We start from the raw sequence: 9,369 nt of genomic DNA on the forward strand, positions 1-9,369 counted from the left end.
ATCTTTATTTTCTATGCCATTTTAAAGCATTCTAATTACATCAACCTGAGCAGCATACTCCCTTAACTTGTATCAATTACATGGATATCACGCCGAGTATAAGTACATACGTGAAACGTTTTGAGATATGTTATAAGTATTAAAAAATGAAAATGTGGTATGATTACCAATGAGACAACTCTCCCCAAGAGACTAGAATGACACAGAAATTAACAACTATAGGTCACGGTACGGCCTTCAACAATGAGCAAAGCCCATATCGCATAGTCAGCTATAAAAGGTCCCCAAAATGACAATGTAAAAAAATTCAAACGAGAAAACTAACGGCCTTATTTTTATAAAAAAAAATGTAAGATTTATTTGTTATCTTGAAGATGGAATAAATGGTAAAAATAAACTCATCATAAATACCAGGACTAAATTTTGTATATACGCCAGACACGCGTTTTGTCTACAAAAGACGCATCAGTGACGCTCGAATCCAAAAAAGGCCAAATAAAGTACGAAGTTGAAGAGCATTGAGGACCAAAATTCCTAAAAGGTTTGCCAAATACAGCTAAGGTAATATATGCCTGAGGCATAAACAACACTCGTTTTGGAATTTAAAGTACTAAATGTTGGCCCCATTACCAGCAATGCTATGTTTAGCAATATTTCTTTAAATGGCGTTTTAAATAAACTAGTTATGGATAAAGCTGCTGTTGTCTTATTTTAGCTCGTTATCTATTTGTGATTTTACCGCACTTACATATATATGGTCTCATGGCTTTTCTTCGTGAATTCTAGTTTTGTTTAAGATACCTTACTATTTCGCAGAATATTTTCCCCTGGATTTTGATCATATTAAAAAAACATTTCCGGCCCTTGATAATATACATTTGAGGACAGATTTCTGCTTGCATGAAACTTTATTCATATGCTTTCCAGGAAAAAAAATTAAACTGATACAACAACTAATCACAGATAGCCAGCTATTTTCATCTCAATGTCGTTTTCCCTTCACAAATGGCTATGAATGGCAAACTTAATTTGGTACATTGTAACCTATAGCGTGGTATACTAAAAAAATCAACGATATGACCTACAGTTATCTCTTTTTATAGTCGGAATAGGAAAGTTGATAAATCTAATGTAATATCAATTTAAAACAACTTTCTAATAAATGTTCGTTAAATCAAAATGCTGTTTATTATTACATTGTTGTTGAAGACAACTTTTATTTTACATAGTTTTTAGTTAACCTTTACAAACATGTTTTACTTTGAGGGATATAAACTGATAAATTTATCTATTTGTAAAAAAAACTACGCATGCATGGCTTTTTATTTTTATGAAATGTTGTTTTTGGATAAAATAATTCGAAGGCAGTATTTTATTTTACCCTATCCTTTCAAAGATTTGCTGACAAATGGGTTTTTTATTTGTGACATCATCGGTCATCTCCGCCTTTTTAATTACCTCACAATATGAAATATAAAAGTAACAAGAACATTTGATGTCATTAAAATCTTTAACCAACTATTTGCCGAGAATATAAATTTCAGACACTTGTCAAACACAAGAAGATGAAAGAACCAGGTCATTTAATTTCTCATTCAGATATATTACTGATGTTCTTTCCATTAACAATCCAAACATTTCTTATTGGGTTCCATTGATATCTCCCCCAAGGACTAAAAATTAGAGAAACAACAGACACGGCTTCATCCGCCTCATTTTAGACTTAAATCTCGAATTTGACATACCCAGTGATCTTAGTACCAACATCTATGACAAACGAGACGATGAGAATTTGTGAAATTATCAATATTCTCCACCTAATTAGCAATATACGAACTTTAAACTACATGCATATGGAATATACATTGTCCACCTTCTTCGGTATTCAAAGGCTTGCGGCTTCGTCTAAGACTTTGTAAAACGTCACCAGTGTCTGAATAGAAAGTTGATAAACCAGGTGTACTATGTAAAGGAACGTCTCGTACTTTTTCTATAAAAAGTTCTTCGGAAGGTACCAAGACCTTGTTGATAAATGTTCCGTACCAACTTCACAAATTATACACGATGGTCTTGGAGGATAGATTCTAAATACTGACATTGTTTATAATCTTTATTTATAGATTATCGTTGATCATCTCAAAGAGATTGATTTTCTCGCATGAGCTGGAACAGCGAAAGTGAGAAAAGCAATCGAGTTGAGATGACCAACGATAATCTGTTTATCGCTATTTTACCTATGACGAAGTTGTCAATTTCAATGTCAATTTCGTTAGCAACGCCACGTGGTCTCCTTAGTTTCTAGCAATAATTTGTCCATCTCAAGCGAGAAGCATGATATGAAAATTATCACAAAAAAGATCAAAGGAAAAATACACAAAATAGCGATAATATGTTTGATAGTATTCCTTAATTTGTCTTTATGAATATTTCTTGTACTGCTTAGTCTGTTTTTTTGTGATATTGACCTGACCCAGTACTTATACATTCCGTCATTGTGTTACCATTCTATGATAATTTTGTATTTTTGTCTTTCATTTTTTCCAAAATGTCGCTATGTCTGTTCGTGTTTCTTTGAAACATATGACGTGGCTGTTCTTATACATCCCGTCATTGTGTAATTATGCTATGTAAATATTTCGTATTTTCGTCATTCATTTTTGCTAATTTGCTTTGTCTCTATGTCTTTTTTGTGCATTTTTTAAATATTGTTTGTTTTGTAGTGATTAGAGCACGGTGTTGACTGGTGTACCCCTATGATTTACATTTTTATCTATTATGTATATTTGTTTTGTTCACACATCTTTGTCAATATAATACAACTTGATGCAACTGACATACAAGTGCAAGGTTTACCTAGCTATAAACCAGGTTTAATCCAACATTTTCTACATAAAAAAATGCCTTTATCTTTTACAAATAGGTACCAACCTTCACCCTTATCTGTAACAATAGTGTAACTTCACAACATAGGAAGACGCACTATGAAATATTAATTGAAATGGCTTAACTTTACTCAAACAAAAGTTAATCAAATGACATATTAACACAAGTGAACATATACTGAAAGAATAAATGCTAGCTATGATACAATATTAATACAAAATCAATAAAATAAGGTGGAATAACTAAAGGAAACAGTAGTATACCGCTGTGAGATCTTAAACAAATTATAAAAAAAACAAAAAATTTACAACAAAAAGCCTCCAATACAAATCTATGTACAGGTAAATGAAAATAATTTTGTAGCTAGGTTCATTTCTATACAATCATTGTTGTTTTGTTTTCAATTAAATGAAACCATGTCATATAGATATCATATAAACACAATTATTAGAGTACTTACTCGTATGTGGATGTGTATAATTGATAAAAGTGGGATTTGATATTGCTCCGTTTATGGTAAGTTCCTTAACTGAAATAGTATAGGAAAATCCAGGAACAATGGGAAATATTTCCACATTGCCCGTTGTTGCACCTGAAACATCTTTGGTTTTGTTAGTCTTGAATGGTGCTGTGCTGTTGAAGTAAATTCTATATCCAGTGATGGTTATACCACAGTTTGTTTTTGTTGTATCCCATGCAACATGAATGGACTTAGTAGACTTTGTTGTTACTTTGATTCCTGAAGGATCAGTACCACAAAAGGCTAAAATATAGATTTAAAACACGTTTTATGTACAATATGTATTGGTACATTTGTATTATTTGCATTTACCCAACATCTCCTGTAATACAAAATAGCCAGTTGTTGTGGGTTCTCTCTCATTATTACATCTAACCTCTGTTTTTCCGATTCAAATAAAATTAAGAATGGAAATGGAGAATGTATCAAAGAGACAACAACCCGACCATAGAAAAAATAATAGCAGAAGGTCACCAACAGGTCTTTAATGTAGCGAGAAATTCCCGCACCCGGAGGCGTCCTTCAGCTGGCCCTCAAACAAATATATACTAGTTCAGTGATAATGAACGCCATACTAATTTCCAAATTGTACACAAGAAACTAAAATTAGAATAATACAAGACTAACAAAGACCAGAGGTTCCTGACTTGGAACAGGCGCAAAAATGCGGCGGGGTTAAACATGTTAATGAGATCTCAACCCTCCCCTTATACCTCTAGCCAATGTAGAAAAGTAAACGCATAACAATACGTACATTTAAAATTCAATTTAAGAGAAGTCCGAGTCTGATGTCAGAAGATGTAACCAAAGAAAATAAACAAAATGACAATTATACATAAAAAACAACAGACTACTAGCAGTTAACTGACATGCCAACTCCAGACTTCATTAAACTGATTGAAAGATTATGATTTCATCATATGAATATCAGGCACAATCCGTCCCGTCAGGGGTTTAGTATCATACCATCATAACATATACGAGAAGAACATAACCCGTGTCATGCCAACAACTGGTTTTTGAAGAAATGTGTTTAGTTCCGATGCAAAGACCCTATAAGTGAATCAATATTAACGCCAAAATATGCAATCTTTAATGACCTGACAACAATATCGTAACTATATCCCTTCAAAAAATTGGATGTGAAATACCTAAACGTATAAGAAGTCTGCATGTTGAGCTATATTTACGAATAATGTCCTTATACCGATGATGAAATTTAGTAAATGGTTTGACTAGTTTGTAATATAGAAAACCCTGGTGTAATAATTTTTCAGTAATACATAAATTTCTCTCGTTAAAATCTAAACCATTGTTACATACACGAGCGAATCGTTCAAGTTGAGATATATAAGATATAAAACAGATGTCAATGATGGTTGATGATTACTTGTAATCCTTTCCTAAGTGCATATAATCCGCATTTCTTCAAAAATTGACAGTTCTTTATGTCATTTTTCAGAAAAAGAAACCTTGCAAACATATCCCTATCTTAAAATTAAATGGAACTTTTTATTACATAGACAAAATGTATTCAAATAAATTTTAAATCTCAAAAAGCTGGGTTTACTTACATATTGTATCTCTGATTAGATACATAAACAAGAAATGCCTTAAAAGTTCCATATTATTCTAAACAATATCACATCTAGTTTTCAACTGAATCTCTACAAGGAATAAATGTTGTACTGGGGATAATATATTGATATACAGTTTAAAACGGTTATAGTATGCGTTCGGGAAGTAAAGTGTTCTTTTTTCTAATTTACTAACGGGGTTATACTAATATTGTTCATAGTCTAACAGAACATGTCTACAGTTCAAATCTGTCGTATAAATCTGTATTTGAAAAAGATACGGTTAATCTTAGCATGATTTACTAAAGTAACATGACCTCAAGTAAGATAATTTAATTTATGCTTGTTTAATGGTGTACAAAAGTTAATATTTTCTACACTGAGAACGTCTATATATTTTGAAATAAATACTTGTGTTTCGGAAATATAAGAATAACTCAAAAAGATAAAACCCGAATAAAAAATAGCACAAGGTGTTGACAAGGTAAACTAAAATAATAATAAAAAAGAGAAAAATAGTAAATAAAACTAATATACTACGCTAGAATACATAGCAGAACAGTCCTGAAAATTGGATTGATCATAGATGTGACACCATTAGTGTGACTTTATTCACAACTTGTTTAGAAGTTGTAAAAACATGATAAAAAGTCTTTTGCCTGTCCAAAGTGAACATCCTCAGCATTGATATTCCTGTACCTGAAAATTTGGCGTCGATAGTAGATATTTGATAGTCACTGTTAAAATATTATACTTCTTGTCTAGACTTTATGATGGCAATTTGAATTTTGATATATCTATTAAACACTTACTATTGTTGAAGGTCGTTTACCGGAATCTAGATGACTCTTGAATTCATGGGTTGTCTAATTATGTTTGTGTAGGGGTTTAGAGGATTACTATCGGTGTGTGTGTTCCTTAATGGCTTTCTCTCTATTCATTCTTACTTGAAATACTGTTGTGCAAAAATAAATTGTAGCAAATAAACTTAAATTATCATCTTTTCATTCGTAGGTTCAAGAGAGGCGAAAGATACTGAAGGGACATTTAAACATAAATAAAATGTCAACATAGAAAAACAAAAGAAAAACGACAGTAAAAAGTACACAACAAAGGAAGTTAAAGACAAAGGTAAAACAAATCCCACACATACCGGTTAATTTTATGTGTTCCAAAAGTTGTAATCAGATCCTGCTCTACATGTAGAACCTGTAGGGTCTATACAAACCCGTAATATATCTTATTCAGTAGATCAAATTAGGAGAGAATAGTACGGGATTGTGATATCATGATAGAAAATGTAATATCTGATTACCGTATCAACAGGGTTATATATACTCTATATGCAGGCGCTGCTAGAATGTTGCTAAATAGAAAAGGTTTACAATTGAATAGGTGAAATCATCTCTTTTGTCGGAAAGTTTTGTTCTCAATTTATCAGTGTTGTCAATTTCTACATGTGAGGCAGACTTAAATTTTGTTGTCTCTTTGATACATTCCCCATTTCAATTCTCAATTTTATCATTATTAAATGTAACAATTGTATCCTGTTTTTCATTCTCGATGGGATAAATGCAATCAACATAGTCACCAAACTTTGAATTATCTAGTGAGAGAAAATCGTATTTAAACCTGAGAGTAAAACAAAAGGAAAAAGCATCAATAAAAGGTCATCTCTTTTTTTTTAAATTCCTAAAGGTTTTGCCAAATACAGCTAAGGTAAGCTATTCCTTAGGTAGAAAAGCCTTAGTTTTCAAAAATCTAAATATTTTGAACAGTCAATTTACAAAGATGACCATATCAATGATAATTCATGTCAGCAAATAAGTGCTGACTTTTTGGCTGGTGATACCCTCGGGGAATTTAGACTCCACAAGCAGTTTCATCGACCCAGTGGTTGTAATTTAACTTATCATAGATACCAGGATTGAATTTTGTATATACGCCAGACGCGCGTTTCGTCTTCAAAAGACTCCTCAGTGACGCTCGAAAAGAGACTTAGATCTTTTAATTGTTTGTGTTTTGTGTAAAATATTTTCGCAATAACTTTAAAGTCCAGCTTACAAGTAATAGTTGCATACAGCATCTTGAACAGATAAACAATCCAATTATAGTAATGCAATGTACATCATACATCAAAATACGAATTTAAATGAAGTTCGCAAAAATATTAACAACCTGTAAGAATGAATTACTGATTAGGTTTTGTGAAATTTATGATTTTGAAACATTTCTTAGAACATTTTTTCACAGATTTAATGAGTATTACATTTATTTAAAGTTAATTAATTCAATAATATGTCAGAAAATAAAAGAGATATATATGGCTATTGAACAGAGGTATACTACTGTTGCCTTTATTAAAGTGTATCCTTATAAAGATTCTGTTTTTTACTGACAGGTGCAGCTTCAACTATAGCTATGAATGTACAAAAGCATTATATCTTACATTTTTCACAAATGTTTCAAGGAACAGTGTAAAATAGAAATAAGCAAATTCCACTAGTTTCATTGTATGGTCTGTATGCTAGCTTGTAGCCCAAGACAATTTACTCGACAAAAATACTAAATCTTAGTTCAATGCATTGTGAAGATTTATGTGGTGCAATTCAACCTGTGAGCTATTTTGTATTAAAACATTGTGTATTTGTATTAGTACAAGTAATTCATCTTATCATGGATAAAGTTCAATTTATGAGACAGTTTGAGCGAAAGAATAACACTTATACTGTTCAATTTAAAAGGTGAATTACCTTGATTGTATTGTAGATTCTATACTTTCGATTTCTGATTTACTGTTAACATTTCTGACATGTTAAACTGTTTTTGTTCTGATAGTCACCAGGAAGAGTTTACAGATCAACAAACTCCTGATCTTCCTGTGTGACGTTACTTACATTTTGTTTCATTGGTTTTTGGTTATCAAATAGGTTTTGTTTATGTGCTAGTGTAATACGGATCAAACCGATTAAACGAATTTGCAAATATATTTTGAACTTCATTGGTCATTCAAAGTTGGAACGAATTGTGGTATTTCTATGAAGACATTTGGAGGGGGTATTAGATCGGGTTTAAAATATAACTTTACGAACAGAATTCCTAACGTTCAAACCTCAAGTGTTCGTTTTTCTTTTGGTTAATATGTCACGGAAGCATGCACATACTCCGTAATTGTCCGAAGTTAGAAAAGGGAATTTAAACAATTCAACGAACAAAATAAAAAGATATGCAGCAAAAATTAAAACTCGTAATGTCGCTTTGACTATGGGTCTAAATAAAGCAAAACAAATTGAAAGTCAAAACCATTCAAGGTTTATATTTTTAAGAGTGTACAAAGTTTTAAGTTTTTAAAATAGATCTTACTTACAATACATAATAGACAGGTGTATCGAGTACATTTTTGGCTCAAAATCTTCCTGGCTAAAAAAAAAATGTAAAATCATTTTACATCAATGATCTACAATCTACAATCACCACCATACCCTCAAAACAAAAACAAAATTAGATGTGAGACCAGACATAAGTCAAACACTAACGCGGTTACTTTTTGGAACGGGCACCTAAACATATGCATCTCATTTACATTCCTATTCATACTTTTGTGGTGTATGGTAAATATTTTGTCTCATTGGCAATCATACCAAATCTTCATATTATCATATGTATATATAAACATACACCTAATTTACATTCCTATTCTTACTTTCTATGGTCTTTGGTGGAGATTTTACTTATTGATAATTATGCCACATCTTCTTATAATCATATTTAAACATAAACATGCATCACATTTACAATCTGTTCATATTATTTTGTCAATGATGTCAGATACTATTAAATTGTTTGTGCATGGAGTTGTCTACATATAACTTAAACTATAATATTATATTTTTTTCTCTTCTTATCATTATGGTAAATTCAGTCACACAAATATCATTGTATTTGTTTTTATAACTTCAAAAACAGTTGATCTCGCGTAAACAAGAAAATAACCTTTTTCAAAGTATCTTTATTTATCACACCGACTACCTATTTTGTGTATAGTAAGGTGAAAATTAAGGTAAATTACAAATTCAATTGACCTAAATACCTCGTCGCTAATTTTAGTCATATTCTAAATATAAATATGATACCCTTTGATAAACGAGGGAAGAAAGATACCAAAGGGACAGTCGAACTCATAAATCTAAAATAAACTGACAACACCAAGGCTAAAAATAAAAAGACAAACAGACAAACAATAGTACACATGACACAACATAAAAAATTAAAGAATAAACAACACGAACCCTACCAAAAACTAGGGTTGATCTCAGGTGCTCCGGAAGGGTAAGCAGATACTGCTCCACATGTGGCACCCGTCGTGTTGTTTATGTGATAACAAATCCA

This window comes from Mytilus trossulus, chromosome 4, assembly GCF_036588685.1.
Source record: "Mytilus trossulus isolate FHL-02 chromosome 4, PNRI_Mtr1.1.1.hap1, whole genome shotgun sequence".
Taxonomy (NCBI): domain Eukaryota; kingdom Metazoa; phylum Mollusca; class Bivalvia; order Mytilida; family Mytilidae; genus Mytilus; species Mytilus trossulus.